The 13,817-nt window shown below is 37.6% G+C and overlaps 1 protein-coding gene across 2 annotated transcripts in view; it reads left to right on the forward strand.

Moving 5' to 3' along the window:
• The window catches only part of macrod1 (mono-ADP ribosylhydrolase 1), a 164,612-nt gene that overhangs the window by 132,043 nt on the left and 18,752 nt on the right, over nt 1-13,817 (forward strand). The window lies entirely within an intron of this gene.

A 13,817-nucleotide genomic window follows, 5' to 3' on the forward strand; every position in this document is an offset into this window, starting at 1 on the left:
TGTTGCCATCTGGGCTTTAGAACTGGAACTTGTTTGTTAACAAAATTACAGCAAAACTATCAGTCTGACTCATACCAGATTTAGAGCACCTGATTAAATCTTTGCCATAATTGGTTCAAGGTCAGAGGTCACGTTTTTCTGAAAATCTTGCGAATGTGATGTGAGGTAGGATATTAAAACTCACACCATAGATGCATCTACTAAAACTCTTGGACAACTTACTTATTATCATAATAATGCCAATCACATAAAGTGACAATATTTTCAGCGGTTTATATTTATTATGTTTTTAGCATTTCTTATTCCTGGTTCTTTCTTAGCCATTTGCAAATGACTAAGGCTCATATGCAGCCCATTAAGATCTACTCACACCTGGTATTTAAGTGTGCCACCTAAAGTAGCACTGGCAGCTGACAGTATTTTTTTTTGTTCAGACACTGAAAGCATCTTTTCATGCTTAAATTTGGTTTAAAAGCGAAACTGATCTGATCCAGATTCTTCAATTTAACTTGGGAAACTCCATTTACATTCATACTGTACATACAAGTTACTTGAGTACAACTTTTCAAACCTTGGACAATTATATAGGCATGGCAATAGGATCTGTGTGTTATCTCGGTGATTCAGTCTTTAGAGAGTGACATGTTTGTGAGACGTTCAAATCAGCTGAAACGTCTGCCGGGGGCGGGGTTTGTTGTGCCTGACACCACTTATTTTTTTCACTTGTAGTTGTGGCCAGGAGTTTAAATTCATCATGGGCATAAATATCATGATAGTTTTGGGCTTTTAATGATTTCTTTGAACTGGTCTTTTTCCAGGGTGGAATGATTATACAGCATACATTTTTGATGACTTTAAAGAACAAGAATTGGTGCACAAATTTGAATTTAATTTGGATTTTCTCTAATCCACATAGTCAAAATTATACATAAAGGCTCAAATATATACATACACACAAATCTTTTTATTATTATTATTATTATTATTATTAAGTCATGCTGAGATTTCTACAATGTCTTTAAACTTGACAACGCCAAGACCTATTATTAACTTCTCGTTACTCATTGTGACTGACTACAACTGGTAGTTTCTCTGTGGCAGTATAAAAAGGATTTGTTTGACAGCACTCTTTGGATTGACCAATACTGGAAATGGGAAAATCCAAGGAACTCTGTGAAGCTCTAAGAAGGAGAATTATAGATTTACACAAGTTGGGAAGGTCTCTTGGACCCATTGCTAAAAAAAATCTGCAGATTCCAAGATTATTGATGCAAACAATTGTACATAAGTACAAGTTATTCAGATGTGTCACTACTTTGCTAAGGTCTGGAAGAAGACCCAAACTGCTACCCTCAGATGAGAGGAAATTGTTTAGGAGGTTCAGGAACAACCCAGGAGCCACCAAGGCTTAAGCCTGCCATGGACTGGAAACTGCTGGAATATCAGCATTGCTGTTCTCAGTGAAGTGAGTTTTAGATCATGAGAGGGTCCTGAGCATTAAAAAAGCCCCTGCTTCAAAATCAACACCTTCAAGCTCATCTAAAATTTGCAGCTGTCTGCATGGACAAGCCAAATGCCTTTTGGAGAAAAGTTTTATGGTCAGATGAAACAAAGATGGAACTATTTGGCGACAATAACAAGAGGTACGTTTGGAGGAATAAAGGTGAGGCTTTCAAAACTAAGAACACTGTCAAGCATGGTGGTGGTAGCATCATGCTCTGGAGCTGTTTTGCTGCCAGTGGAACTGATAGATTGCACAAAGTGGATAGAATAATGAAGAAAGAGGACTATCTTCAAATTCTTCACCTCAAATCAACAGCTAGATTGTTGAAACTTGGACACAGCTGGATGTTCCAACAGGGCAATGATCCCAAACACACATCTAAACCAGTTTTTGGTATGGATAAAGCAGGCTAATAAGTTTCTGGAATGGCTTTCTCAAAGCCCTGACCTCCACCCTTTTGAAAATGTGTGGGCTTTGCTTAAAAGGTGGGTCTATGCCAGGAAACCAACCTATTTACTGTAAATGAACTCTACCAATTTTGCCCAAAAGAGTCATCAAATATCCAGTCAATATTATGCCAGAAGCTTGTTGATGAATAGTAAAAGCATCTGGTTGAGGTGCAACTTGTTAAGGGACATTTAACCAAATATTACTGGGGGTATTCAAATAAATCATCAAAAGTCCAAAATTACCATGATATTCATACCCGTAAGTGTATGTAAACTTTGGAATGTAAACTTCTGGCCACAACTGTATATACTTAAATATATATATATATATATATATATATATATATATATATATACACACCATCTGGGATACGCAATCTGTCTAGCTTTATATTATATCCTCAGAGCACAGTCTTTAAAAAATGGTTTTGTAAAAGTTTCCAACCTGATGAACATCAATAACTCTTTCTGAAATCTCCAGAAATCTCATTTTTCATGCCACCATAAATCTCCACCAATGTGTCACCTTCAAATTTACTGCTAATCTTGGGGGCAGAAGTATGTGAACCTCTAAGAGTTTTTTAATATTGGCTCATTTTACTCAATAAGTAAAAGACACTTGTTGGGGTTTCTTTATTTCTATTTTTCGGACCGTTGTCATGATGATTTACACAAAAATTTAAAAACTCTTAAAGGCTTCACAAACTTTGAAGTAGAACTGTAGCATAAACCTTTGATAATCTATGCAATAGGAGAATATTGATTTATAATAGTCATGGTAATACATAAACAGGCTTTGATTGGAGCACTTATTATTCCTTCTGTGTGGGTTCATGCACTCAGACTAAGTGATTTCTCAGGGACTGCACTCTCCTTCATTAGTGAGCAGTTTGTTGAAGGACTGTCACGTTACTCAGACAACTCTCTTTCATTCTAGATGTGTGGAGTCCACTGCAAGCAGGACTTTTATATCAGGCTGTGGTGCAGACTTTCATCCACACACTTCTGGTCTTAGGGGGGGACAGAGGCATCACAGCATTCAGTTTTTCATAAGTTGCCATAGCAGTAAAGCTCTTCGTCTCCATTTTAATGATTGCAGGAGGAGTGTAGTCTGCTGAATGCTCAGTTTAAACTGAAATGTTGCGTTTCAGGATAAAAAAATTAAACACCATAAATGCCTTCACATACTGTACAACAGTGAACATATTCACACTCCTTGAAGAGAACTGAAAACTAGTGTTGCTATAATTTGTATTTTAAACACATTAAAGGAGCCTGAGTATTATAAAAGGGGCTCCATGAGCATTTTCACCTTTTCAGCTCATTGTTTTTGGCATTGCGAGCTACACCTTTACGGTTTTGTCTCACTGTAACAATTTATATCGTGCCATTTCAGTTACAACTAGAAACTGTTCAAAATTGTGCTGTACTGTATTTTTCATGTTTCAAACACTGGAGTAGGGGATAAGCTCTTGAACATATTGGAGCACTTAGTAGCTAAAGAACCACATATTTCCCCCCAGGAAATGATAAAGACCTAAAAAGAGCTTATAGAAGATCCAATACTCTTTTTTTTTTTTTTTTTTTTTTTATATAAAAAAAATCATCTAGTCGATACAGGTTCTAAAATGATTCAAATACAACCTCAGATGACATGGATCACATGGCATAGCGTACATTGTCATTATTTATTTAACAAGAACTAATCAATATGCAAAAGCACTGTGTGAAAAACTAAGTACACCCCATGATTCTGTAGCTTATATAACCACCTTTAGCAGCAATAATTTGAACTTACTGTTTCCTGTATGACTTTATCAGCCTCTAGAGGCTGGGGAGGAATTTTGGCCCACTCTTCTTTACAGCGTTGCTTCAGTTCATTGAAGTTTGCAGGCATTCATTTATGCACAGCTCTCTTAAGGTCCCATCTAGGACTGGGCGATATGGACCAAAAATATCTCGATAATTTTTAGCTGAATGGTGATATACGATATATATATCTCGATATTTTTTCTTCTGAACTATTGGCATATTTAAATAATGTTGCTCCTCAAATAAATTAATGCTTTTTTCCTCCTTAACAAATGTCTCACAGCTGTGCTATTAAAATGTAAACAGAAAAGATACAGAGCAAAAATAGCAAAAGGCTGACTTATTCTTTAAAAAGCCAGTCTGCAGTAAAGTAAACTTTACCATAGTGCTTCTCCTGTGTGTACTCCTGTACATCTAGTACTCTGTGCAAATAACAAAACGTGAACAGACCGAATGAACAAAATCCCATCCTTCAGTCAGCAGGATTCTAGCCAGCTGCGCCATCATGCTGGGCTGAGGACTTCAGCTGTTATCTTAACAGTTAGCTAGTGACATGGCCATTAGCATTAGCATCAGTATGCATGGTGGAAAAGATTAGTGCTCGAACCGTTTGTCGGGACTTGTTTTCGGCATTCTCTACAGAATACATGCTGCTCATATGACACTTTGAATCTGAACAATCTCCAAATAACTGAGCATTCTTTTTCTTTTTACTAACCAGCTCCTCTCCAATAGCTTCGTGTCTCTTTCCTTCTCCATACTGTCACCTGCATGATTTATGGGTGAGGGGGGCAGTTTGATCTTGTGCAGAGACAAATTGGGAGAAGAGAAAGGTGAACTGGTGGATCTGCAAGTATGATTGTAAATAAACGATATTGTCTCATCTTATATCTCGTATGAAAATATATCGATATTTCTTAAAAGCTCGATATATTGCCCAGTCCTAGTCCCATCACAGCATTTCAGTCAGGATGAGGTCTGGACCTTAACTGGGCCATTGCAACACCTTGATTCTTTTCTTTTGCAGTCATTGTGTTGCAGATTTGCTGCTGTGCTCGGGATCATTGTCCTGTTGCATGACTCAGTTTCAGCCAAGCTTTAACTGCTGGACAGATGGCCACACATTTGATTCTAGAATACTTTGGTATACAGAGGAGTTCATGGTTGACGCAGTAACTGCAGGTGGCCGGGTCCTGTGGCTGCAAAACAAGGGACAGAAGACTTTCTCCTTGTAACCCTTCAAACAAGTCATAGTTGTTCATTCTTTTTCTGGTTATACTGTCATGAACTTTAACATTTAACATGCTAACTGAGGCCTGTAGAGTCTGAATGTGGCTCTTGGGTTATTTGCAGTTTATTTGCAGCATTGCACGGTCTACCTTGGTGTGAATTTGCTGGAACAACCACTCCTGGCAGCTGTCTTGAATGTTTTCCACTTGTGAATAATCTTTCTCATTGTAGTATGACTGATGTTTTGGAAATGCTGATGATCAATTAATCAAGTCCATTTTGATTAGCAGAATCTGGTTGCTAGTTATGCTCTTAATTCCTATGAAAGCACAAAGGGTGTACAGTACTTTTCACACACAGCTTCTGCATTTGGCTTAGTTTTTGATAAATAAGTAATGAAATGGTTTCATATGTGATGTGTTGATGGCTAAGTTTGTATTTACCTAATTTTAAGACCTGCTAAGGACCAGCTTATTTTTATTATATCCTGATGCATAAAACTTTAGACTTGAAAGAAGGGGTGCTTTTTTTTTTTTTTCTTTCCAACACGTGACATTTTCTGTCATGTTTGCACCTTTTTGCTCTACCTCCAAATGGATACAAGTTAATACAGCTGTAGTTACCAAATGTAGACTACTAATAAAATTTCAACATAACATTTTAAATTAATCTCATTATGAAAGATTATTAGCTTTTGTTTTGTTTTTTTATACATTATTCACTGAGTCCATATTGTAGGGTCAGTATAAAGTACCTTAACATGACTATTGTTGTGATCTACTGCTATACAAAGGATAAGTGGAAGAAAATGGATAGATGGATGAAATTCTAACAGGTTTGTTTTCAAAGAACAGTTTTCTGTATTTTCTGTACTACTTCACGTGATTTATTTATTTTATATAATTTGTTTTTGTACACTAGAGGTTCACATAATGTAAAATAAGGATAAGCACTTGCAGAGTAGCATGCACGCATGCACAGATGCTTACAAATATCACTGCTCTAACCTTTGTGGGTTGAAGTCTCTTAAAGCGCTCCAAGAAATTATTAAAACATTTATATAACATTTTTTAAAAGAAAAACATGGGTACTAGAACCAAATTATAAGCAGTCCATCGTTTCATTCTCAGTAATATCTCAGTATGTTGAAAATGTTGAACCTAAGTTGCCCTAAGTTTTTTGTTTGTACTTTCATTTCAGTCAGTGAATCAAAACCTGCGCTTCCTGACCTGTATGATGAAGTACAAAGACTGCTGTTTTTACTTCAAGCCCAGAAATCTGGCAAACCTGTAATGTGCTTCTCCCCATCCAGCAGATTTTAATCTGGCCTGTACCCATCCAATCAATCACTTAGGTCTCTGCATGCCATAATCCTTTTGCAATTTCATGTCACAGTCTAATCTCATACATTTTGTTACACTGCTTGGTTGCAGGTTCATACATTTGCACTGAGAGGCATTCAGGTCTACACCTACTGATATTGTCCATTGGACATTGAGTGGTAAAAGGGTGTTTTTACAAGACAGCCCTTTTGAATGCAATAAAATATTAACACTTAATTGTGTTAGTACGCCTTCAAATAGGCTTCAAAATGTTTGCATCCTTAGTTAGCTGTCGATGGATACAGCTATAACCATTTCGAACCACAAATAAGCCCGTTCAAGGCATCAAGGAAATGAATACAAGAGCAGATTTTGCTCTTCTGTTATGAATTTCTGCTTCTGAAAAAAGATCACGAGATCATATTTCAAAAAGTCACAAACACTGTGCTAAATCGTTCTGCTTAATGGCCTCCAATCCTCAGAGGGTCTGATTAAAGAGGTTCTGCAGGGCTTGTTCTGTGCTCTGCAATCTGTGGCTTGTTTGTGTGACAGAAGAAGTATCAATGTCCATATTAAGCCGATTAATGATTAGACTCATTTTGTTTTGAATTGTGAAAACAAAAATCTGGCACACAGGAGTGAGCTGATTCTGGTCTTGTTCTCAGTACAAATCAGTTTTGTTTTTTGTTTGTTTTTTATGAGTCTTTTAAAGTGTTTTTAAAGTTTCATTCAACCTACACTTTAAGGAGGATTTTATTGGCCTGTGAATGAATTCACAAATAAATCATAGAAACAGTGTTTGTCAATAACTCCTGAAGTTTGAAAATGTAATTAATCCAATGATAGTTTTCTTGGTGTTGCAAAGAAGAGCAATAGCCAATTCTAAGCAGTTCTAACTCTCACATTTTGACAAATGTGAACAAATTCAGGCTCAGGAAACCAGGCAGACTTTTTGGTTTCCAAATAGGGTTCTATGAGCCAAGTCAAGGTGTGCTGTAGGCACTTCTGGCAAGTATAAGCATGCAACTGCACAAAACATCATGAAAAAATTGATAGTTTACTGTATCAATGCTTCCTGTGACCTCATTTCCAGCAGAAATCTTTTAAAAATCTGTCAAAAGGAACCACAGTCAATTTGCACAATTACCAGATAGTGAGAGTGACACACACCAAAGGCCCTGACTTAGTGAAGTGGCTGATAAAGAGGAGAATGGATCCCACAAACCACAACTAACAACCTGTGCTGACAACCCAAGCTTTCAGTAGACAATATTGTGTAAACTTCCTGTCTTGCAGTCACAAGTTTTCACAGGACTCTATGCAGTCCTGTGAAGAACTAAGTACACCCCGTGATTCAGTAGCTTGCAGAACCACGTTTAGCAGCAATGACTGGAAGTCATGTATGATTACAGTCTGTATGACTTTATTTCTTATAATTTCTTTAAGTAGTCTTCAGGAATAGTTCTCCAGGCTTCTTGAAGGACATCCAAAGCACTTTAGATGTCGGCTGCCGTTTGTTCTGTTCTCCCTCAAGTCTATTCCACACTGCTGCAATAATGTTGAGGTCAAGGCTCTGGGAACACACAGTGGACCACTATCATTACCGACAGTGTCCCACTGTGTGTTTATCTATCCAGGTATGCTTTTAATGCATTGGCAGTGTGTGTTTGATCATTGCCATGCTGAAAAATGAAGCTGTTGCCAGTCAGATCCTTTCCAGATGATGCTGCATGGTGAATCAAAATCTGAAAGTACTTTTTAGCATTCAAAATTCAGTTTTGACAAGACCTCCAAGACCACTGCTGAAATGCAGCCCCAAACTATGATGGAGCCTCCACCATATTTTACAGATGGCTGTAGACACTCATTGTTGTACCTCTCTCCTGACCAGCTCTGTACTGTATTAATCACAATTTGAACCAAAATTTCAAATTTGGGTTGATCACTCCAGAAGACCTGTTGCCACTGATTTTCAGTACAGTTTTTGTATAATTTTGCCTTAAGCCTTAAGAATGGCTTCTTGACAGCCACCCTTCCACTGAGACAATTTCAGATGAGGCTTCATAAATTTGTAGAATCAACTGAAGGGTCAGGTGCATCTCTCAGGTCCTGTGTCTGGTCTGTGCTGGATTTTTTTTCCCCTATTTCTTAAGAACCAGACTTTCAGATGTAGGTAGTTTTTTTAGGCCTGACATTTCTTCTTTTGTCCTCCACTTGTCTAGTTTCTTCAAATTATTTAAGGACACACTGCAACACATTCTGAGATATGCCAACGTTTTGTCTAATAGTTCTTTGAGAGTGACCTTGCTGGTGCAAAAATGCTATTTTATGTCCATCAAACTGTGTTATCTCTGACATTTTTGTAGATTCAACTAAAGAAGTGGGAACAAATCATATGTTTTTGCAACAGACTGCAGGTTTTAAAAGAGTAGGGACAGAAAACATGTATTTCAGCATCAGGGCTTTTACAGTAGTAATACAGCCCAAAAAAAAAATTGTTAAGACACTCAAATAATCCACCAAGATGGAAGTAAAAATTCCATCCCTGATCTATTTATTATGCCACCCCATTCATGAATTCATAATTGATCCTTATTTAATTCTTTGGAATATTTATTCATATCAAATGAATAACACAGAAGTCTAACCCGTTATTGAGCTCAGCAGGGCTTCCCCTTGCCTTTCCATAAGGTTGGGTTGTAGAATGTAGAATCACTTTGGTGTGTGTGTATATATATATATATATATATATATATATATATATATATATATATTATATATATATATATATATATATATATATATTATATATATATATATATATATATTATATATATATATATATATATATTATATATATATATATATATATTATATATATATATTATATATATATTAGGGCTGGGACTTTAACGCGTTAATTTCGATTAATTAATTACGGGGAAATTAACGAATTAAAATTTTTAACGCATTTTAATCGCACTTTGCACCGTGGAACGTTTCTCAGTGCAGAGTTCCCAGCATACAGATTATATCGACGCACAATGTCCAAATTCAGGGGCTGCATCCTGCGAAGGACCCGGCCCACGTCCTTCAGAGCCCACGAAGACCGCAAAGGGAGGACGTGAGCGGCTAGCCTTCATATCAGCATCACCTGCCGTCACCTCTGCGTAGCTCATGTCGCCTAGCAACCGTGAGTGTGAAGCACAGCTGTGTAAAAGCAGCTGGTTAAACGGAGAACGAACTTTTTCTCCTTTTTGTGGTTTAATTTGAAGTCTTTAATTGAAAATAAGCTGTTAAAACAAGCATGACACATTTCAACATCAAGGAATGCAGCTGAGAGAATGATTAATTTTCAACTATATTAAGTGAGACATTAATGTTGAATAAATCTATCCAGTTATGATGCTTAACTTTAATTTCAGGTGTTTGCTTATCACAGGAGCACTTCCACCCTTCATTGGTCTGTGTAGTAGACTGGTGGGGAAAATAAACAAAATTTTGAAGTTTAAGCTTATGTATATTGATTCATTCATCAACCAAACTTAAATTAATATTTCTCATGTCAAATATTGAAATGCGATTAAAATGCGATTAATTTCGATTAATTAATTACAAAGCTTGTAATTAAATCGATTAATTTTTTTAATCGAGTCCCACCGATATTATATATATATATATATATATATATATATATATATATATATATAAAATAACTTTTTGGAAACCTATTTACCCTAGATCGTATATATGGAAAATCAATTGACCTTGACTTGCAACACAAAAATGGCACAAAAGTAACAAGAAATTTTGTAATATCCTCCAATAACACTACAGGGTTGAAAATTTGAAGTATTTCAGTGAGTGCCCTATAAAGCATTAAGAATCGCAGCAACACTAACTCATAAAACTGAAGCCCAGACAGACACAAATTGCTTTGTTCCAGTCAGTGATAATTGTTACATTCTGCCAGCAGTGTTTGTCTTTCCTGACTCTCCGTGTGTGCGTATGAGACCAGACTACCGTACATCATGCACAGTATGTAATCAACCCTCACCCTCAACTGACCCGAGCACCCACCTCCGTCCTCACAGGCTGTTCCCAGTGGATAAGTAGAGGGTTTAATTTTTCTCTCCAGCACACAGCTGAATACACATTTACATCCAGCTACTGAGTTTAGGTATGGATTTTTTTAAAAATACATATATATTAGAATTGATTCTAAGACAGGAACCCCAGGATTGGAAACATCAATATTTCAGTATCAATCCACTCAGCACAACCAGGTTGCAAATAGACAAGCAGACTTTTATGTTATATTACATAAGTTAGTGAGGACATGTGACAAATAACCTGTCCTAGATGGAGGTTAAAAAAAAAAAAAAAGCAGGCCCCCTTTCATGAGCACTGGACGGGTTTGAGGCTGTGATTGAGCTGACTGGTGTGACTCAGATCTGCAGATCAGTCCAGCAGAATTGCAACATAACTGCCACTTTATTCAAGACTAAAGTGTCAAAACTGATCTGTAGTGGAAAAATCTGTGATTATTTCACCTCATGGGATCCTGTTTTTGTTTTTTTTTTGGGGGGGGGGGGGGTCTTGTACTAGATAGAAAGTATTGTTGATATTCTTTACAGTTTGTGTGTGTGCTCGTGCAGAGGCGGTGGTCCAGCTAGGTCTTATGACACCGTTGGGATTCAAGCTGAGTAACATGCTGAGCCTCATCAGAATGTGTGGTGGTGCTGGCGTGGGCGTGTGTAGAGGCTGGTTAAACCACAGCTCACCGCCAGCCGTCTCTGTTCCTTACTCTGCTTCTTTACTAGTTTTCATGTTTTCTCTGCCCCCGTCTTTCCTGCACCTTCGAGTCAGTACTCTTCAGTTTATTTACCCTTAATTTAATCAGTTAGTCAAATTTTAACATTTTTCAGCGACCTGCGAGTATAGCTGCAGCAATTAGCTTGACAAAGAAAGTACATGGCATCAATTAGTCGAGCTACAGCTACATGACTGAAGAGCATGAAAAAATATTTTGCACAAAACAAATTAGGAACAGTGAAAGCAAGTGTTGCTGTGAACTTGCTGAGAGGACAATGCAACTTCAAAGTGCTTTGTACCGTTTTCAGTTTGGTAGTACTAAGTGTAGTACTAAGAACTGTTTTTGTACTACACCATAGGCTGTGACAAAGACCCAGAAAAATGATTTGCTCACAGCATCAAAACCAGTGACAGCAGTAGAGTCAAAGCTTTCCAGCTCTGTAGTTAAAATCAAATGTTAAACCCTCTGGAAATTTAGCCTGAAATAGTAAAAATGCATTTGTGATCTCACAGTTGAGAGTCTCATTAATCATCACAAAAATGGAAATGTGGGAAACAGTCCATAAATATTGGGAAAACCTTCTTTCTTTCTTTTTTTTTCGCCCCAGTGCTATTTCTAATGACTGTGTAGTCATACTACATACCAGTCATACCAGATACACACACACACACACCCTGAGTGGCCAATTTGTTAGGTACAAATTGTTAATACAAATCTCTAATCGTCATCACATGGCAGCAGCTCAGTGCATTTAGTTATGTAGACATAGTCAAGAAAACCTGCTGAACAAACTGGACATCAGAATGAGGAAGAAAGGCGATTTAAGTGACTTTGAACGTGGCTTGATTCTTGGTGCTAGATGGGCTGGTCTGAGTATTTCACAAATTGTATGGAGTCCAATACTTACCATTGCCAGAAAATTTGCTGTGTCTCTCAGCACAGTATCAAGCAGATGAAGGAGATTCCAAGAGACAGGCAATTACTCTAGGAGAGCTGGACAGGGCCGTGGAAGGTCTTTAACCCATCCTCAGGAGCATTATCTGCTCCTTTGTGCAAGGAGGAACAGCATTTGCCATAGAATACCAGAATTGGCAGGTCCATATGATATTGTGATGGCTGTAACATTGTTCAGCATTGTTTGGTTTGGTGATTGGTCAGTGTTGGTCTGGGGAGGCATATCCATGGAGGGATGCACAGACCTCTATAGGCTAGGCAACAGCACCCTGACTGACATTAGGTATCGAAATGAAATCCTTGAATCCATTGCCAGACCCTACACTGGTGCAGTGGGTCCTGGGTTCCTCCAGTGCCCAGCCTCATGTGATGAAGGAGTTGATACCATTGACTGGCCCCCACACACACCTGACCTAAATACAATAGAACACCTCTGGAACATTATGTTTCAGTCCATCTGACACCACCAGGTTGCACTCCAGACTGTCCAGGAACTCAGTGGTGCCCTGGTCCAGATCTGGGAGGAGATCCCCCAGGACACCATCCATCGTCTCATCAGGAGCGTGTCCTGACATTGTCAGGCATGCATACAAGCACGTAGGGGCCATACAAACTACTGAGTACCATTTTGAGTTGCTGCAATGAAATTTCAGAAAAATTGACCAACCCATCAAATCATTTTTCCACTTTGATTTTCAGGGTGTCTTTGAATTCAGACCCCTGCAGGTTGATAATTTTCATTTCCATCAAATAATGTGGCATCCTTTCATTCCTAACACATTACCCAGTCCGTATCAGTATCCAGCATGATTTGTTCCCCATTGAGATCTGATGTGTTTTCAAAGTGTTTCTTTAATTTTTTTTGAGCAGTGTATAATAAGCTCAAGTTATTCATGTCCAGTTATTTACAAATCAGTACCTATTATGCATTACCTACTCCTACATAATGTTTGTGTAATCAAAGTAAACATGGTACCCTTATCTCTTTCTTTTTTCTTTTTTTTTTTTTTACTGCACAACAAACTTCTTAAAGTACATTTAAAAATAGCAAAGAAAACAAAATTAATATATACAAAATACAGTACTATCCTCTTAAAAGTTAATACTGCCCAGAGATTTAGCTGCCTTGGCGGAGGTTTGCACTCTGAGTGGTTCTTGTTAGTTAGTAGTATAGGAGTATGTTTTGATCTTGTATTAAAACTAATTTTGATAACTATCATGTACAGAAGACCCTGAATTACATAGGCAGAAGGCTAACGAGCATCTGGGTTTACAGCGACTTGAAATGCTGTCAGTATACTCTGTGTGAGACGACGGAGAGAGTGGGTGACTGAAAGCTGAGTGCATCCAGTCTGTAGCCTGATTTTTTTTTTTTTTTTTTTTCAAAGTTAAGATGAATAAAATTGTGAGCGTAAGAAACTCAGTTGTGCAGTAAAACATTAGTCTTTGAAATGTGTTTTAAAAAAAAAAAACAGCCTTTTTTATTGTTTATGCTCACTGCTTTAAGAACCCATCCTGCAGTGCTGACATGAGGGTGGTCTTGTTTATCTTCACTAGAGTACAGACACAGAGACACTGTGCTACTCCCAAGCTTTTGGTTTTACTTAGAGCACTTAAATTGAAGCTGTTTGGAGTCCAGAAACAACAGCTGAAAAACAAGAGGAGTTCCATTTGACTGCAGCAATTAGGCTAATGGTGTTAACAGCATGTTCATATACATGACCACACAG

Source organism: Archocentrus centrarchus, chromosome 10 (genome assembly GCF_007364275.1).
Source record: "Archocentrus centrarchus isolate MPI-CPG fArcCen1 chromosome 10, fArcCen1, whole genome shotgun sequence".
Lineage (NCBI taxonomy): Eukaryota > Metazoa > Chordata > Actinopteri > Cichliformes > Cichlidae > Archocentrus > Archocentrus centrarchus.